Here is an 18,955-nt window from a genome sequence, read left to right as displayed (position 1 = left end):
AGGCAGCACTCTAAGGTGTAGGTCTGGAAAAATGGACAAACTCCTCGGCTTTTTCTTCCAGAGTCACACCCAGATTACTTCTATTTGTCCGTAATACCAGCCGGTACACGGTAGTGTGTGAGGAGCGTACACCGCTATAAGGTCTGTGAAAAAATGAACGCTCAGTAACTCACCAGGACAAAATAATAATAGTTGGAGTGCTTTGAAAAAAGCAGTTTGAACACCAGTGTGCACACAGCAATGCAGCTAGCAGGTAGCCTTACAATGCAGCCTAATCACCACCAGCTCTGCGGAACAAAAACAAAAATCCTCCCCTTTCACTGCACACTAACTGTACAGTGAAAAGCGCTATCAGCAGAAGCAGGTTTTTTTTTCTTCTTCCCTGCCTAACGCTCTCCCTATTCAGAATCAGCAGCAGCACCTCTCCCTATGCTAAGATCGACAGAAGTAAGATGGCGGTCGGCGGTCACAGCCTTTATACCCACTGTGACGACACACAAAGCCAGCCAATCACTTCAATGCCCTTCTCTAAGATGGTGGTGGCCGCTGCCTATGTGATCGCGTTGCCCACAGTGTGCGTCCTCCATCATTGGCTGAAAAAAGGCGCTGGAAGCATCATTTGAAACGCGACTTTGGCGCTCGGGTCGCCGACATCATGGCTGACCTCACGCTATGGTCGGGTTTCGCTTCATGAAACCCGACTTTGGCGAAAGTCGGCGATTTTTTAAATTGACCAACCCGTTTAGCTCAACTCTAGTGCTTAGTTGATAGATATATATATTGTTCATAAAGTTAGAGCAAAAAAAAACTCCCAGAGGCTCACACAGGGAGTTACTGTATTTCCTGCTTTTCCTGTGTTTGTGTATGAGAGAAGCAACCTGCTGTAGATGCTGCACAGATAGAGACACACAAATGATTTATTCCTGATCTATTAAGCTTATCATATATTGTTCCTGCTTGTTCCTGAATAAAGAAACTCCGCTGTCACATGCCTGGAGAGTATCCAGAATAATCCACTGCCAATAGGTTATGGGCCCAGAGTGACACAGAACCCCAGAGTAACACAGCAACAGAAGCTTAAAGCAAAAGCAGCACAGAGCAACAGAGAAGATGTCCCCTACCAGCAATCCTGTCAAGTTCTCAGTACCAAACATCACTAACCAGAACTACCAGTCCTGGAAATTCAAGCTGAAGATGCTGCTCATAAGAGTAGGTACGTGGAAATATACTCTGGAACAAGTGCTTCATCCATTACCAGATGATTGGCTAGTGAACGAACAGAAAGCACAAAGCACAATCTCCCTCAGTGTAAATGATAATCATATATGCAAGTGTGCAACTGCAAAGGAGATGTGGGATGTTAGACTAGGTTCACATCGCGTTAGGGCAATCCGTTTAACGGATCTGGGTCTAAGCGGCACTAACACAATATAATGGATCCGTTAACATATCCATTGACTTCCATTAGCGTAACGGATCCTAATGCATGTCAACATCGGCATGCATTAGCGATGGTCCGTTATTTTGTGACGCACCTTCGAATGTGGACTACCGTGTTTTCGGGTCCGTTACGGTGAACGCAGAGTGGAAGCGTTCGCTCTGCATAGAACTCTATAGCTAATGCAGGCCGACGCAATGCAACCATGAATTAACACGATTGCAAAAATATAGCCAATTTGGGGCTCATCATTAGCGCATCCGTTTAAAGGATCTGTTAAATGGATTGCCCTAACGCGATGTGAACCTAGCCTTACAGAAAGTGCATGAAAGAGCAAATCTCAGCAATAAGCTTTATCTCATGAGAAAGCTATATCAGTCTAAGCTAAGTGATGGACAGAATATGCAGGACTATATAAGAAACACCCTAGAGATTGTGGAGCGTCTCAGGGGTATTGGAGAAGAAATTAAAGATTTTAATGTTGCTGCACTTCTATTAAGTGGTCTTTCAGAGAGTTATGACACACTCGTGACTGCACTAGAGGCACAGCCAGATGATGACCTGACACTAGAGTATGTTAAAGGGAAACTTGTGGATGAATTGAAGAGAACAAAACAGCATATAAGCAGCAGTAATGAATCCAGTGCAGAAAGAGCATTAAAGACACAGGATTTCCCTAAATATAAGAGCAATCTCAGAGAAACTCGTGAATGTTTTGTCTGTAAAAAGCCTGGCCACCTTAAAGCAGACTGCAGAATTTGGAAGGCAAGAATGAGTCAGCTTAAAAAGCAGAACAGTTATCAAAGGGTTAAAACAGCTGTTAAGGAAGATTCTGCATGTGTTGCAGCTGCATTTAATGCCAGTTCAGGTCCATATGCAAAGCATATATGGTGTATAGATTCTGGTGCAAGCAGTCATATGACAAATAGCAAGTATTTCTTCACTGACCTTAATGAAATCAAGTCAGAAAAAGTAATCTTGGCTAGTTGTCACTATATGACTTCAGAAGGAGTAGGAGACGCTACCTCCACTGTCCAGTTTCCTCACCACAAAGCAGAAAGATCCCAATAAAGGATGTTCTTAGCCTTGAAAGCAATCTTCTGTCAGTAAAGAAGATCACGCAAAAGGGGAATGTAGTTACTTTTAAAGATAATAGCTGCATCATCTCAAAGAAGAGTCACATTCTTGCAGAAGAAAAAATCCAAGTTGAACTTTATAAGCTAAAATGCAAAGAGAGTTCACCAGTGTTCAAGAGCCGTGTTGCTCGAAACGCGTATGTCATTTGTAATCTTCAATTTTTAAAGGATAACCCAATAAAAGTTTACTGATTTTTAAATGAGCCCTTTGAGTGAGCTGGATCCATTTCTATTTTTCCTATTAGTTTGGACACAGTGCAGCAGTGAGGAATTACATCTCAGGGGTGAGCTGAAATTTTCTCATTTTTTCAAAGAAAAAGTATACAGTGCTAGACAAGACCTACATAAAAACTGTATCCATGTATGGCACAGACACTTGGACACAGAGACCCAGAAGCAGTAAGGAAGCTAGCTCAACTTGCAAATGGTATTGAAATCAACCAGTGTAGTCCAATGATGAAGTGCACTAGCTGTCTTAAAGGGAAAATGTCCAGAAAATCCTTTCCTAAAATAGGCACCACTAGGTCTGCACAGCCTCTGGATATGATACATACAGATGTATGTGGTCCAATGAGTGTTCAAACTCCTAGCAAGAAGAGATATTTTCTTACATTTATTGATGACTACTCTAGATATACAGTTGCCTACCTGTTTCACAGTAAGGATGAAGTTCCACAGAAACTTGAAGAATATCTTGCTGTAGTGTTTAACAAATTTGGAAGAATGCCAAAAGTCTTGCGTGCAGATAATGGAAGCGAATAAATAAGTGGTAAGGTGTAAATCATTTTGAAAAAGGATGGAATTGTTTTCCAGACTACCATTCCATGCAAGCCAGATCAAAATGGCATTGCAGAGAGAAAGAACCATACTCTCTGTGAAAGTGGAAGAAGTATGTTGCTTGATGCGAATCTACCTACAACTAGAGATGAGCGACTTTGCCTTTTTTCGGGTCGAGTCGGGTTTCATGAAACCCGACTTTCGCAAAAGTCGGGTCGAACGAAATCAGCCGATTATCGTGAAAAGTCGAAGGCCGACTGAAATACAAAACCCAATGCAAGTCAATGGGGAAGCAAAGTCGGCAGGGAGTGGAGGACAGGAAACACACCTACAGTGCCCATTTTAATGCCAAAAACATCAATTCTTATTACTTAAGCTTGTCAATCTTAATTTACTTTATAATAATAGTTAGGCATTGAAAACTGGGGGCTATTTGGCTAAAGTTGTGGGAGGGGTAGGGCTGGCTCCAGATTTTCGTGGGCCCAGGGCCAAAGAGTGTCAATGGACTCCTTTAACGCATGCCACAATTCATGATCCTCTGATACTGCAGAGAAATAGCGGTATAGTACAATGAAAAATACTTTGCTTATTACATCACATGACTGATATCCATTTTAAATTCTCCAATAGCTCCAAAAACGGACAGTATACTACTCCATACAGTATTATTGCCACCGTATAGTGCGCTATACAGAGTAATGAGGCCCATATATTTCTCCATACAGAATCATTGGTCCCATATAATGTTCCATACAGTACTGTATATGATGAGCTCCACATAATGCTACAGTATATGTTGGTTCCCATGGATGAAGCTCCACTGTCTTATGGGCCCAAATAATGCTCCATATATAATGGGCCGCATTTCTAATTTTCCATTGTATAATGGGCCCTGTAAATGCTGCTCCAGTGTCTGATGTCCACCTTTGGAATGCTCCAGTGTATGGTGGGCCCTATATATCATTCTCCAGAGTATAGTGCTCCCCAAAAATTGCTCCCAACCTTTAAAACAATTAAATAAGTCTCCTCGCTAGGGAATCCCTGTACTAGTCTGGACTCCTCGTCGTCCCCATCTTCCATCTCTCTGCACTTGGACTGTTTAGGCAGAGGGCGTACAGACGTGATGTCATCGCGCTCTCTGACCAGAATGTCACTTTCAGGAAACGCGGAAGACGTCACGGCGGTGGAGCAGGGAGAGGTAAGTATTTCAACTTTGCAAGTGCTGTGATCCTGAGCAAACAGGTGGGGCCCACTCGTTGGCGACGGCACTGGCACAGGGCCCCTCATAGTACGGCGGTGTGTCTGACGGCGGGTGGGCCCTCCCACCGGCAGAAACACTTTTGCGTACTATGAGGTTCTCTGTGCCAGTGCCGTCGCCCATGAGTATGCCCCCCACCTGCTCAAGGAACCTGCACTTTCATCTGCATCTTCCTCTTTGTCACCGTGTAAGGTGGTATAGTATGTGGGAAGGGGAACCTGAGTTTCATCAGGGTCAGATTCTGGCTGTGTAGAGTGCGAGGGGAATGTAGTGGTCTGGGTCAATGTACCAGCAGAATCATCTAGCAGTGGCTGGGCATCAGTGCACTTGTGGCGCCCCCAGGAGTACGGTCGACACAGTGGCATTACCTTCCTCCTAGGGAGTGTGATGTCATGCTTGAGAGCAACGAAGGATCTCTCTAGCAGTTAAACCAACACACAAAACAGTTCCCACTCCAGGCCAGCAGGGAGAGCTCTGAACCTGACTGCTGAGGAGCTGCTCTCTGTGGTCGGGAGGAGGGAAGTTAGGGCAGTCTGTGAAGGGAAGGGGAAGTGTGTGGATGTGAGAAGGGGAGCTGGAGGATGAGCAGAGTTAAGGCTCACTCCTAGCTGGGGCTCATGGTCCGGATTCCGGTCTCCGAGTTTGTAGGGACCCTGACGGTCCTGCAGCAGAAACCGGAGGAAGTAGCAGCTGTAAATGCTCTGTTCCCAACTAAGGCTCGGAGGCCCCAGCAGCGACTTGTGTGAGCCAGAAGGAAAATGCTACGGCTGCCTGCCATACGAGAAAGTTTCAAAAGAGAGTCAACAGGTGGAAGTTCAGTGAACTCAGTACTGCGAGTACCTCAGATAAGCGCTAGAACGGAGGCCACACTACCTATCTGCAGAGAGAGAATTCCTAATTTGCTTTCAGGCTGACCAACTCCTTCTCCATCTGTACTCTGGGTCCTGTACGGCACTTACCAAGTACAGGTAAAGGAACTGCACAACTGTGTCTGTCATCTTTCTCCTACACCTGGCGCACGGCTCTGCTACATCCTGCACAGCACACCATCTACCAACTCTTTCATCTGCCCTGCGACTACGGCCCTAACTGTGCAGGGCTTCTACATAAGACGATTGTGCAGACAGCAAGGTTTCGGATTCCTGGACCACGGTGTGAATTACCTGTATGACGGACTCCTTGCCAGAGACGGATTACACCTCAACAAACCTGGGAAACATACATTCAGCCAAAGACTCGCTATACTCATCAGGAGGGTGTTAAATGCAGGAGAGTAGATCTAACAGAAGAATCTGTCAATCAGTCTGTAAATGTTATACCAAATTCAAGTATAATGCAGACCCCAGCTGCCAATTTAACTATTTCTGAAAATTATATCAGAGAATTGATGAGAGAAATAAATATTTCACTAGAGAACAACCTAAACAAAAAAATAGACAATATTCAACTTTCTATTGATGACATTAAACCATTTACCTCCAAGGGTGGTTTGCATGTTAATGACCAGGCCAATTTTTACAATTCTGACCACTGTCACTTTATGAGGTAATAACTCTGGAACGCTTCCATAGATCCTGGTGATTCTGACATTGTCTTCTCATGACATATTGGCTGGCATCCTCCACATCAGAGGTGCATACCGCAAGCTCACGGGACTGCTGATACAGGTAAAAAGGAAGAAAAAAATGTTTATAAAATGGAAAGAGGGAGGCATATCTAAAGAAGAATATAATACTGTCTGCAGAACCTGCAGGGCACAAATCAGATTAGCTAAAGCTGAAAATGAATTGAGGCTTGCAAGAGATGTCAAAAGCAATAATAAAGGATTTTGGGGATATGTCAAAAGTAAAAGAAAAGTCAAAGATGCTATAGGATTTTTACAGGATGAAAATGATGAAATGGTAAGACAGGATGTTGAGAAGGCTGAACTTTTAAATTCCTATTTTGCATCTGTTTTCTCTCAGAAAGGAAATGTAACATCAACTGTTATTCACTGTCCTATTAAGGGAATAGAAGAATCCAGGATATCTATAAACAGAAAGATAGTGAGGAAACACTTAGCTAACCTAAATGAATTCAAGTCTCCAGGTCCAGATGAATTACACCCCAGAGTACTGAAGGAGATAGCAGAAGAAATTTTTGAACCCCTCTCCATAATCTTTGAAAATTCTTGGAGAACAGGAGAAGTGCCAGAAGACTGGAGAAGAGCAAATGTTGTTCCTATCTTCAAAAAGGGGAAGAAGGTGGACCCAGGCAACTATAGGCCGGTGAGTCTGACTTCTCTACCAGGAAAGATCTTTGAACAAATTATTAAACAACATGTATGTCAATACCTGGATAAGAATGAAGTGATCAAACAGAGTCAGCATGGGTTTGTAACTAATAAGTCATGTCAGACTAACTTAATTTCCTTCTATGACGGTATCACTGATTGGGTGGATCAAGGAAATGCTGTAGATATAGTATATCTTGACTTCAGCAAAGCATTTGACAAAGTCTCTCATACAATCCTTATTGAAAAAATGACTAAGTATGGAATGGACAAGGCAACTGTTAGGTGGATTCATAACTGGCTTAGTGATCGGACCCAAAGAGTGGTCGTAAATGGCTGCACATCCAGTTGGAAGAATGTCTCAAGTGGGATACCACAGGGCTCTGTCCTGGGCCCTGTATTGTTCAACATATTTATCAACGATTTAGATGAAGGAATTGAGGGTAAACTGATTAGATTTGCTGATGACACAAAGCTAGGAGGGATAGCTAATACTAGAGAAGAGAGAGAGGATTCAAAAAGATTTAAATAAACTGGAGAAGTGGGCAGCAACTAACAGAATGGTTTTTAACAGGGACAAATGCAAAGTACTACATCTGGGCAATAAAAATGAAAAAAGCATATATAGAATGGGAGGAATAGGGCTAAGTGACAGCACATGTGAAAAAGACTTGGGTATACTAATAGATCACAGACTGAATATGAGTCAACAGTGTGATGCAGCAGCAAAAAAGGCAAATGCAATTCTAGGATGTATTAACAGAAGCATACAGTCTAGATCACGTGAAGTCATTATTTCCCTCTACTCCTCTTTGGTCAGACCTCATCTGGAATATTGTGTCCAGTTTTGGGCACCACATTTTAAAAAAGACATCAACAAACTGGAGCAAGTTCAGAAAAGAGCGACCAGAATGGTGACCGGTCTGCAAACCCTGTCTTATGAGGAAAGGTTGCATGATTTGGGAATGTTTAGTTTGCAAAAGAGAAGACTGAGAGGAGACTTAATAGCTGTCTACAAATATCTAAAGGGTTGTCACATTGCAGAAGGATCAACTTTATTCTCATTTGCACAAGGAAAGACTAGAAGCAATGGGATGAAACTGAATGGGAGGAGACACAGATTAGATATTAGAAAAAACTTTTTGACAGTTAGAGTGATCAATGAGTGGAACAGGCTGCCACGAGAAGTGGTGAGTTCTCCTTCAATGGAAGTCTTCAAACAGAGGCTGGACAGACATCTGACTGGGATGATTTAGCGAATCCTGCTTTGAGCAGGGGGTTGGACCAGATGGCCCAGGAGGTCCCTTCCAACTCTACGATTCTATGATTCTATGATTCTATGATTCTATGATTCTAGACAAGGGTGATGGCTGGCGCCGCACTCCCTGCATACAGCGACTGACCATTTACTTATGTGCATCTTTTACAGCGCTTTACCATAGTGACAGTTGTCGCCAGTCACAGATGTGCTGCTTTAATAACTGTCCCTCTGTACAGCATTCAGGTAAATTGGGGGCTGCATATTTGAACCAGCACAGTGATCTTGTTAACCGGGACTATAATACTACTAATTCCATATGGGATATTCAGTACATATATGGGCAGGATTAACTTTTAGGCTGTCAATACATTCATGTCTGTGAGGTCTCACAATTATGTCATATTGGTTAACATTCTCAATTTTTCTCAGGCAATTCTCCATAGTCATCCCACAAGCTTATTATTACGCTATTGATTCAAGCCAATTTTGCATTCCAAAAGTTAAATGGCATTCCTTCCCTCCCAAGCCTAGCCATGTGCAACAGTAGTTTTCCACCACATATGGGGTATTGGTGTACTCAGGAGAAATTGCACAACAAATTTTATGGTGCAATTTTTCCTGTTACCCTTGTGAAAATGAAAATTTTGGAGCTAAAGTAACATTTTTGTGGGAAAATTTAAATGTTAATTTTTTTCCTTCCAAATTCCATTAATTCATGTGAAGCACATGAAGATTAATAAACTTCTTGAATGTGGTTTTGAGTACCTTGAAGGGTGCAGATTTTAGTATGGAGTCACTTTTGGGTATTTTCTGTCATATAGACTGTTCAAAGTCATTTCAAATTTGATGTGGTCCGTAAAAATTTTTTAAAAAATTTTATGGAAAAATGAGAAATTGCTGATCAACTTTTAACTCTTCTAATTTCGTAACAAAAAAGTTATGTTTAAAAAAAAGTTCATTTTTTTCTCTCATTAATGTACACTCTGCACCCCATTTTGACTGAAAAAAAAACAGAAATGTAGACATTTTTGAATATTTATGAAAAAGAATAACTGAAATATCACATGGTCATACGTATTCAGACCCTTTGCACAGTATTGAGTAGAAGCACCAAAGTGCTTGAGTAGAAGCACAAAAACCAGTGACGTTATAGCGATATTGCTAGTGATATCGCTATGTCTGATACTTACCTCCGACCGCTCCCCCACTGGTTATCGCTGATCGCGCGAGAACATCCTGGACCGTTTCTCGTCGTCAGCTTCCTGCTGTGCTTCCTGCTGTGACGACGAGCGACGCGTGGACGCGGGTCGGGAGGATGTCAGAATCGTCTCGTCTGACAGGTAAGTAGCGACCCCCGACCCCTGCGATGTCGCTGGTGAGATCTGCCTGTGTGGCAGCTCACTAGCGTCCCAGCGATCCTGACAGCGTCATATCGCTGGTCGGGATCGCTGGTACATCGCTAAGTGTGACAGTACCTTAAGACCTCACAGCTCACAGTGCATGTCAGACCAAATGAGAATAATGAGCTCAAAGCAACTGGCCAAGGAGCTCAGAAACAGAATTGTGGCAAGGCACAGATCTGGCCAAGGTTACAAAAGAATTTCTGCTGCACTCAAGGTTCCTAAGAGCACAGTGGCCTCCATAATCCTTAAATGGAAGAAGTTTGGGACCACCAGAAGTATTCCTAGACCTGAGCATCCAGCCAAACTGAGCAATCGTGGGGGCAGATCCTTTGTGAGAGAGGTAAAGACCTGAGCATCCAGCCAAACTGAGCAATCGTGGGGGCAGATCCTTTGTGAGAGAGGTAAAGAAGAACCCCAAGATCACTGTGGCTGAGCTCCACAGATGCAGTAGGGAGATGGGAGAAAGTTCCACAAAGTCAACCAGTTAGGCCTTTATGGCAGAGTGGCCTGACGGAAGCCTCTCCTTAGTGCAAGACATATGAAAGCCTACACAGAGTTTGCTAAAAAACATGAAGGATTCCCAGACTATAAGAAATAAGATTCTCTGGTCTGATGAGACAAACATAGAAATTTTTGGTGATAATTCTAAGCGGTATGTGTGGAGAAAACCAGGCACTGCTCATCACCTGCCCTATACAAACCCAACAGTGAAACATGGTAGTGACAGCATCATGCTATGGGGTGTTTTTCAGCTGCAAGGACAGGACGACTGATTGCAACTAAAGGGAACATGAATGCGGCCAAGTACAGAGATATCCTGGATGAAAGCCAGAGTGCTCTGGACCTCAGACTTGGCCGAAGGTTCACCTTCTAAGAAGACAATGACCCTTAAGCACACCACTAAAATATCAAAGGAGTGGCTTCAGAACAACTCTATGACCATTCTTGACTGGCACAGCCAGAGCCCTGACCTAAACCCAATTGAGCATCTCTGGAGAGACCTGAAAATGGCTGTTCATCAACGTTCACCATCCAACTTGATGGAACTGGAGAGAATCTGCAAGCAAGAATGTCAGAAGATCCCCAATCCAGAAGTGAAAAACTTTTTGCATCATTCCCACGAAGACTCATGGCTGTGCTAGTATTGCTAGCGATATCGCTTAGTGTGACAGGCTCTTTATACAGTATAGACAGGTGTGTGCCTTTACAAGTCAAGTTTTATCAGTTTAATTAAACACAGCTGTATTCCAATGAAGGAGTAGAACCATCTCAAAGAAGATCACAAGGAAATGGACAGCATGTGACTTAAATATGAGTGTCTGAGCAAAGGGTCTGAATACTTATGACCATATGATATTTCAGTTTTACTTTCTTAATAAATTTGCAAAAATTTCTACATTTCTGTTTTTTTCAGTCAAGATGGGGTGCAGAGTGTACATTAATGAGAAAAAATGAACTTTTTTGAATTTACCAAATGGCTGCAATGAAACAAAGAATGAAAAATTTAAAGGGGTCTGAATACTTTCTGTACCCACTGTATGTTGCAGTGCCCATTATATTGTAGTGCCCAACTCATGGTTCTGAAGACATGCACCTGTAACTTAGGTATGCTCCCATCACTACAAAAATGCCAAACATGTGGTGACTAAATATGCCAGGCACACTGGGACTCTGAACAGAAGGGGCATTTGGGAGCATAGAATTTGCTGAATGTCTTTTGAGGGGCGAGGAGCCATTTAGCTTTACTTCCTTTGTATCACTAGTAACATGGAAATTCCCTATATTTCCATTAGCAGAAGATGGACCTGAGTGAGGATTTGCTTTTTTTGTGAATTGATTTAAAACTTTTGTTGGAAGCATTTTACATAACGTTTGGGACGTTATTTATCTGACGCTCTACGCTGAGCACTTAGTTTGTGGTTTCCATGTAAAGCTCCTAATAAGTCTGACATGATTCAGATGAAACCCTGAGGGATCCATCACTATAATGAGGCAGCAGAGTTACTTCGTCTGTCCGCTGTCCAGCTGTCTCCCTTTCAGAGGTGCACAAAACTGTGGTTAATAGCTCTTTTATGCACGCCTTAAAAGATGGACACCATCGGATAATAAGCCAGACGGTATCCAGTGTCCCCATCTGCCTCATTATAAGGAATCTTCAGCCGGGGGTTCCATCTGAATCAAGTATTTCAGAGATTTACACAGAAACCTCAGTATAAGCACTCAGCATAGCGTGCAGGACAAATATGCACCAAGCCTTACTCTGATCTTTGGGAGGCAGAATGAACAAATCAACAGCAGGTGAAGAACTGGTTTTATTTATTTCTTCCACATTACTTGTGCTTTAGATCAAGTTTTACTATTTGGCTGCTGTCACACACTAAAAAAACGCTTTATATTGCAAAAGCAAATTTTTGGATCACCTTATTTTTCCACCTTTCTGCTGACAGAGCCATGTGAAGGCTTGTTTTTTGAAGGACGAGTTGACGTTTTTATTGGCACCATTTGTGGTCACATAACATCTCTTGATCATTTTTTTGGAGGCAGAATGAACAGAAACCATCAATTCAGGAATTGATTTTTTGGTTTTTTTTATGCCGTTCTGAGTGTGATTAAATTGATAAGGCAGATTTATTCTTCGGGTTAGTACGATTACAGTGATTCCTGAGCACTTGCTCCTGTGTATAAAACACATGACAGTGATAATTGCTGGCCCACAGCCATCTGATGTATATGGCTTAATGATCCTAAACTGATACCCAAGTTGGTTACCTTTTTTTTTAGACTCCAATACCTTTACCTCGTCAAAACGATATCTGTCATAAAAATATAGAATATGATTTGATAAGTTTAGTAGAGTTGTATTTTTGATTTTGTGGAACAGTTGCATTTTTGGAGATTGGTAAGCTACAAGGTTTTTCCCAAGAATCCACTTTTATATTTAGTTCCAAGGAAAACCTTTACATGTGAACCAGATGTTTCAGTTCCACGCTGTAGAATTTACGATCGGAGCTCTCACTGAACCAATGAATTAATTTGTTGAGGACACATTTCATAAATTCTCTCATAAATCCTCCAGGTAAACATATTGACCTGATTTGAGGATTTACATCATGTGTTTTAAGTGATATAGACTTTTAATAGGATAACATTTTTAGATGTCCTTGTTTCTGATCATTCAGTGAAAAAATAAAAAACTAATCTATTAGAGATTACTCACTCGTCAGTCAAGTCTTTTCACAAGCAGCACATTTTCTTTTTAGTTAAAAACGTACCTACATTTTTATTAAAATGGAAGTTTATGGTGAATAGGCAAAGACATAAATTCGTGTTAATATTCCTGCCGATTAGAATTTTTTTTACCTTTTCTTTGTGTGTTCATATCACTTTTTGCATATGTCAAAAAGGTATCCATTTCCATACTTTGGGCCACTATGAATTGGCACAGTTTTCTATTTTCTATTTTTATATTCTTTTGATTTTCTGCTGCACAGAATAGCATTGAAAACTTTATGATGAATTTTATGAAGAATGATCTGGAGAAAAACGCAGGAAACTATTGGCGACATTTGTCACTAAATGCCTATAAAGTGACATATGTTGCATTCCATCAAAGAATTATGTCTGAAAATTTTCCTGACGTATGGCTCTTGCAAAAGGCTCAAGCGCATGGTGAACAGAACCTTCATTTTAAAACATGCAAATGGAGATTTATTTATTTAAAACATTTGACCTCCATTTTATTTCAATATTAAATGCTGGACATGCATACAGTAGATGAGATGGTGAGGATACAGGTTGTGCAACAAAAAATCAGTCATAACATTAAATATTCAAAACCATATAATCCCAACTCCTGTGTCATAAAATCAGTTTTAAGAGTCAGTGATAAGCGGTCATAGAGGAGCGCTTAGGAAGCAACCCAAGGGCAGGCAAAGATGTCAGCTCTCCACCGCAGCTCCAGCCGGAAACCTCCAATGGAAGATAGGAGCAATGAGAAAATGGAAACGGTCTTAGGAGCGCAGGAAAGAGACTCAGACGAGAGATGGGTTTAAACCACAACGCGTTTCGACGGAGGATCCTGATGAAGACGGATCCTCCGTCGAAACGCGTTGTGGTTTAAACCCATCTCTTGTCTGAGTCTCTTTCCTGCGCTCCTAAGACCGTTTCCATTTTCTCATAAAATCAGTTTTGACCCATTAAGGCATGGACTCCTTCAAAATTAGTCAAGTGGCATCTGGCACCAAGATGTTAGAAGCAGATCCTTTAAAGAGGACCTGTCACTTGCCATAAATATCTATTTTTTTATTTGGTTTAAATGCTGCTGTTCTAAATATTGCACTGGTTTTTTTTTCATTTTCCTGTTTGTCTTCATTCCTTAAATATGGTCCCTTTATCCCTATATGTAAATCTATTCTTTTTAGCCACTTGGATAAAGTACTCAAGAAGAACCACAGTCAATTAAAAGGCTAGTTTTAATTGTAAGAAGAGGGTGCCATATCTTAGGAATAAAGATGTACAGGAAACCCCAAAAAAGCAATGCCACACTCAGTAGAACAATAACATTTAAATTACGGTAGTTGAAAGAAAAACATACTTATGGCAAGTTGTGGATCTTCTTAAAAGCCTATACATTACAGAATGTGACCTCCATGGATAGGACTTATTTTTCAGCACATACCAACGATGCTCAATTGATATGAGATTTTGGGAATTTGAGGTCAAGACAACATCTTCAATATTTTGTCTTATTCCTTAAATAGAACCTATCATGTCAAAAAAACATTGTTAATCTGCAGGCTAATTGAATTCTAAAGTTGTAGAGCCACTGCGGATTATTATGAGCAGCAAAGTGAGATCTACACTACTATATGACGTTAGAAACCGAAGACATTTTTGTTGGGCCTATGGATGAGGCCTTTTTAACATAGGCTAAATGCTACAAACAATTTCAAAGTGAGATCTACACTACTGTATGACGTTAGTAACAGAAGAATATTTTTTTGTCCTGTGGATGAGGCCTGTATAACATAGACTAGATACTACATACAATTTTAAAATGAGATCTCCCCTACTGTACAATGTTAGTAACAGAAGAAATGTTTTTTTATTGGATGAGGACTGTATAAAATAGACTAGATGCTACAAACAATTTCAAAATGAGATCTCCTCTACTGTACGTTAGTAACTGAGCAAATTTTCCTTTAGTGTGGGCGACGCCTGTATAACATAGACAATATGTTCCAAACAATTTCAACATCAGATTTAGCCTGTTGTATCACGTTTGCAAAACCAAAAATTATTTTTTTATTATGTGCAACAGCTCTGCACATATAACAATTTCACCATCAGAAAATTACAATGTGGGAAATGTAATACATTTAGCAACAGAAAAAAAAGCATTTTTTTTAAGTGCATAAGGTCTGCAGACAGCTTAATTTCAACCCCAAAATATTACAACGGGGGATATGGCGGGCTGTGTCATGTTTAGCAACAGAAAAAATATTTTATTAATGTGCATGAAGTCTGCAGACAGCTTAATTTCACCTCCAGAAATTTACAAAGGCGATATTGTGGGCTGTATCACGGTTAGCAACAGAATTTTTTTTTATGTGCGTGAGGTCTGCAGACAGCTTAATTTCACCGCCAGAAAATTACAACTGGGGATATGGCGGGCTGTATCATAGTTAGCAACAGAAAATATGTATTTTTTTAATGTGCATGAGCTCTGCAGACAACTTCAATTCACCGCCACAAAATTACAACGTGAAATATGGCAGGCTGTATCACGTTTTGCAACAGGAAATATTTTTTTTATCAGCATGGGCTATGCAGACAGTGGAATTTCACCACCACTAAATAACCAGGTGAAATATGGCATGATGAATCACAGTATCAACTCCCCCTCACCCCCAATTTTTTTTTTCATGCACAACAGCTCAAATCACAGAACAATGTCACCACACCATTAAATGACAAGGATATGCCTTGATGTATCACATTTAGCAAATGAAAAAATAAGACTTAGAACTGTCTACTCATGCATGGAGCACAATAGAAGCAGTGCACAACACACTTGTATGAAATGTGCCCTGCTGTCTTTGTCTGTGGACCTCAGTAATGGCATAAAAAAACTGCTGGAAGGTCGATTTCACAGCCATACAGGACACTAGCTAGCTACACTATCTTACTAGTAAACAACCGCCAAGCTAACTGCCTAAAATCTAGCTGCAAACAGTGCCAGCGTCAGGGCAGCCAAATCCCACCAAGTAAAACATCTGCAAGGAGTTTGTATGTTCTCCCCGTGTTTGTGTAAGAGGAGGGCAGGACGGTAGTCACAACCGAGGACACCGGGGCTCTGGTGTCCCGTCCTCCTCCCATAGGAATATCTTCAGAATATACCGACGTACCTGTTCTGATTGCAGGTCCACGGTCAGAGATTCCACTGTGGTGTGACCCAGCTCCTGCACACTTACTTCCAGTGCATGTAGATGAAAGAACGGACACAGATACCGGTTCTGATGCAACGCTAACGCTTTTACTTTCTTCTTCAACGATCACGGACACATCATTTACATCACAGTCCACACAGCATTTCTCCTGCACTTTCCCTTTCTGACTTTCTTCGCCCTCACGTACATTATGGGGTAGTAGCGCCCTTGGCGGTACCGCAGCTTCACTACTGTAGGACCCCAGTACATAGGGGATCCCGCTCATCCACTTCACCTCAGACTTACAGGCCTCAACCCTAGTGAGAATCTGCCACATCATGAACATTCTGCGCCCTGCATGACTTTTGGACCACGTTTCCTTCTTCATTCCTTCTGCTGACATGAACTGTACATCCCCAGGTGCTCCGGTCTTATCCAGCACCCGTCTGACTGTGCCCGTGCTCTGCTGCTTTTAATCAACATTGCGTAACTGCTGTGGCGTTCTGGGCTCAGAACCCTTGTGGACCTGTCGGACGTGCTCGCCCTTCTGACTCATTTCTACTACCTACACTAGCTTAACCCACAGCAGTTCCTCCTACAGTTAACCCCTAATGAACTATCTATCAACTGTACCTATCAAGGACCCACTAGTTTGCCCTCATCTAGTGGCCTGTTCCAATACTACACTTACTCAGTCTATGAATACTATATATATTATAAGTGCCCTCTGAACCCGAAGGATACACTGACTTACCCTAATGTACACGTTAATATATGACATACAATACAACATAAGATAAGGTCACATCAAAGCAAAATATCTTACATTTTGGTAACACATAATCATGGCAGTACCAAAAAGACCGTCAGTAATACAAAGTCGTGTAGCAGTACCAAAACATAATAGAATATTTACATTAATAATGACTGTACATAGGAACTCTTAAAGGGAGGGAAGGCATTAAAGGGGTGTTCCTTTCCAATCCCCTACATTTGCGTCAATTTCCTCTGGGTACTATTAAAGGCGCTATATAAGTAGAGCATATAATAAAGTAATAATAATTCAAGCTACCGGTATATTTTCTCTGAGCTGATGGAATGTGTCAGAAAGTAGTATACCTTGCTGCAATCATGTAGCCATGCTCTCATTCATGCTGAGCATGGTTTGGGTAGCATGAATCGACTGACAGGTAGGTTCCTGTTAGTGAGTGAATATCAAAATTGTACAGGAAAGATGTATATCTTTGTACCGTGTTAGCCAGTAGATAGAAAAATATTCAGGATTGAGAGTCCTCAGTGGTTGATACCTTTTAATGGCTAACTGAAAAGATGGTAACACATTGCAAGCTTTCGAGACTACTCAGGTCTCTACATCAGGCATAGACTAATACAAAATCTGAAGAGTCACATATTTATGCACAATACAACACAGAAAAAATGCAATAGCTGAGACAAGTGACGTGAAGCAAAACTATCATTATGGAAGAGGGAGAAACATAAATATTGCTCCAGTTCATAGATAAGGAGTCCAGATGTTTAATTGTCCTCTGATTGGGGTCTCCTAATGTGTTGTGATGCCCCCACACGGTCCTAGGAGCAAATTCCATAATTGATGTAAAAAGACATAAATCCATGCGACACATTCATTCCAGCACCGAGAGTGTCAAAGGTCGTCATAAATTTATACTCACAGACTCTTCTCTCTCTCTGAGATGTGAAGTTACCTTTCAATACCAGTAATTTCATATCCATGTTCCTGTGATCAGGCGTACAAAAATGTTTTGCCAGCAATGTGTTACCATTTTTTCAGTTAGCCATTAAAAGGTATCAACCACTGAGGACTCTCAATTCTGAATATTTTTCTATCAAAATAGTAAGGACTTATATATGATCTTACCACAGGTACACACAGAATACTTTTGGAAACCTTTACTTCCATGGTCTTTTCTTCAGTAGAAGAGCACAATCTTTTGAGGACTTTGGGAATGTAGGTTTAATCACTTCTGCTTTTATTATTTTAATAATGTTCAATGATGGGGAACTCTCTTTTATACTTACTTCTAAATGCCCAAAACCTTAATCTTTGGGGAATATTTAATTTAATATTCAAAGTAAATCTGACTGTCTTAAAAGGACCCTGTCAAGTCTCCAAATGCTGTTGACCTGCAGATATAGGGTCATAGAGGCATGCATTGCTTAAAAGAGCAATAAAGGTAAATATCTCAGGAATGGATCAACACAGCTTAAAACCAAAAGAAGTGGCAGAATCAAAGAATCACATGGATTTTTGCAAGGTATTTAACAGAATTTCTTTGAGCAAGTGATCCTCTTAAATTAACCCCAGTTTTGCCAGATTTAAAGCAAAGAAATAATAGTAATAAACATAGTCGTTATCGCCGCATCTATAAAAGTCCAGTCTATTAGAATATAAAATGTTTAAAAAATACTAGAACACCAAAACAAAAATCAAAACACCAGATTTGTTTTTTCTGTCACTGCAGTTCCTGAAAAATGCAATAAAAAAGTTATCAATATTTCATATGTACCCCAATATGGAATCAATAAAAATGTAAGCTAAAAAAAGAACGGATCTCACAAAATAGCGACACATACAAAAAAAATTTTTTCAATTCTAAAATATAAAAAAAGTTACACAAATTTGATATCGGGATAATTATAACTATAACTCATGAAAAAATTAATCTGTACTGCAGCTATGTCAATGGAAAAATAAAAAAGCTATAGCTGCTGGAAGAAGGCGAGGAAAAAAAACCCGAAAGCACAAATATGAAAAATCGACCGGTCCTGAGGGGGGAGGGGGTTAACCATCTCATCAATAATTTTTATATAGGAAACAAAAATAAATTTGGTTCATGGCGTTTTCCTCATCTGTCTTCCTCTGCTAATTCTCAGACCGGTATTAGCCCCTCAATCATAGCTATTATACAGAATTTCCTGCCATCACGGTCCTTGATCATCATG

This window comes from Dendrobates tinctorius, unplaced genomic scaffold (assembly GCF_039654945.1).
Source record: "Dendrobates tinctorius isolate UK_male_01 unplaced genomic scaffold, ASM3965494v1 ptg000144l, whole genome shotgun sequence".
Taxonomy (NCBI): domain Eukaryota; kingdom Metazoa; phylum Chordata; class Amphibia; order Anura; family Dendrobatidae; genus Dendrobates; species Dendrobates tinctorius.
Note: the sequence above shows the minus strand (reverse complement) of the source record.